This window comes from Montipora capricornis, chromosome 6, assembly GCF_036669925.1.
Source record: "Montipora capricornis isolate CH-2021 chromosome 6, ASM3666992v2, whole genome shotgun sequence".
NCBI lineage: Eukaryota > Metazoa > Cnidaria > Anthozoa > Scleractinia > Acroporidae > Montipora > Montipora capricornis.
Window position 1 is genome coordinate 54,337,632 of NC_090888.1, and position 1,768 is coordinate 54,339,399.

General features: G+C 38.7%; 1 protein-coding gene across 2 annotated transcripts in view; it reads right to left on the reverse strand.

Annotated features, from left to right (window-relative positions):
* Nucleotides 1–1,536, reverse strand: part of LOC138052513 (neuropeptide FF receptor 1-like) — a 17,057-nt gene extending 15,521 nt beyond the window's left edge. Inside the window, exon 1 of one of the 2 annotated variants that reach the window (XM_068899041.1) lies at nucleotides 1,419–1,536. The gene's annotated coding sequence lies outside the window, so the exon portion shown is untranslated. The remainder of the gene's footprint in view (nucleotides 1–1,418) is intronic. The other variant, XM_068899042.1, reaches the window with a different exon arrangement.
* Nucleotides 1,537–1,768: the final 232 nt, after the last annotated feature.

A 1,768-nucleotide genomic window follows, 5' to 3' on the forward strand; every position in this document is an offset into this window, starting at 1 on the left:
AGTGACCCACATACAATTGCAAACCTCCTGCAGGCAGCTGTTAGCCTTTTGGCACGAAGAGAAAAGACGAGAATGATGAAATAGATATGCCTTAGCTAAAGTGTCCAGCCCCGTAACTGTGCCGCTCTTATCAGGAAACCAAAATAACAGGTATTTTACTTGAAAGCCAAGAGAAAAAAACACCTGAAACTGCTCATCACCCGATCACCATGTGGCAAGACCTACCGTTGTTTAATTATTCGAAAAATTATAATAAACTTTTGAAAATGTATGCACTAAGATGTCATGACAGTACTCAAACTGTCGATGACAAGGTGTCATCTTCCAAAAAATATTTGTATGTACATCTACACTTACCAAATTGACTATTTGACTTGAATGCCAACGACGCTGTAGTTATTCAGGGAAGCTATGTATTGTTAAATTTGCTTGGACCTGAACCCTCCAGGTCAAGGAGGCCTACCTTTTTAGCACTTGACTGTCAATTGCATTACCGGCTCAAATTATTTTCTTCACTCCTGACACAATCTTTAGTTATCGGATCCTTGTAGATTTTGGTAGATATGGGAATTACGACCCGAAAGCAAATGTTTGCGAACTCTGGTACCAAAATGTCTGGTTATTTCATCGACATAGCAGGTGTTACAACATGCACATGTAAATTTGTATACAGCCTTGGAAAGCAACGCATTTTGGATCGGGTCCTGCACACTAAAAACGTTTCCTAACTTATCGGAGGCAAAGGTTAATTAACCCATTGACTACATCCTTACAATACTTCTTGGCAGTTCTTTACTCGAGTCACCGCGAGAGGATCAATCGAAAGCAACTACCAAACGTGCTTTTAAATTATCGTTTCTTAACCCCCTTTTTAGCACAACACAAAATTAAAATCTTTGCCAAGTAGTATTGTAAGGATGTAGACATTAGGTTAACCTTTACCTACTATAAGTTGAAAAAGATGTTTAGTGCGAAGAACCCGATCCCAAATGCGTGCCGTTGTTCCCAGGTTGTAGACAACATGTGTCGTTTTTCTTAAATGTTTAGTGGCTTGAATACCGATTAAAGCTAACTTGAAAACAACTTTTTGACAGGAAGTCGTTTCATGTCACCTTCTTTTTCTACAGCGTTGTGGAATATTAAAACCGAATAAAAACGATTCATCACACCACTTGAAGACTTCAATAAAATTGTTTGAGTACTGAAACAATCGCAAGACGTTGCAACTTCTTTGACTCTTAGTAATCAACTGATCCTTCTTTCTTACACAACTTTTTTGCCATCTCTATTCCAGTCACATGGCTGCGCGCTTGAAATTTATAATAATCTTCGAGTTTCTGTAGCCATCAGATCCTGGCTCTTTAATCAGCTCGCATAAACGGTCAACTGATAAATGTCGCCATAAAGAGAATACATACCTTTCTGGAAAAGGTGTATGTGGGAAGGTCTTGGCTCCCCTCAAGTGTGTAAAAATAATATCGAACAAACCAACCCAGTTGTGACTCTTTCTAAATTAAGCAGCATATTAAAGCCACTGCATGACAGACATCAAGTGAAACTAACATGTACAGTCCCTTTACAGCTGGCATGCACTTGCCTGTCATTTATGATGATTTAGAAGTTTTTAAAACTTCATCGCGCGCATCGAAGGGATTATTTTTATCTTTCGGATAAAAGATAAAGGTGTCATCATTGTTACTAACAGATTAGCCAATAAAAGGCGAACTTCCCCTTCAGACGCACGGACAGCCACAGTTGAATTTAATTT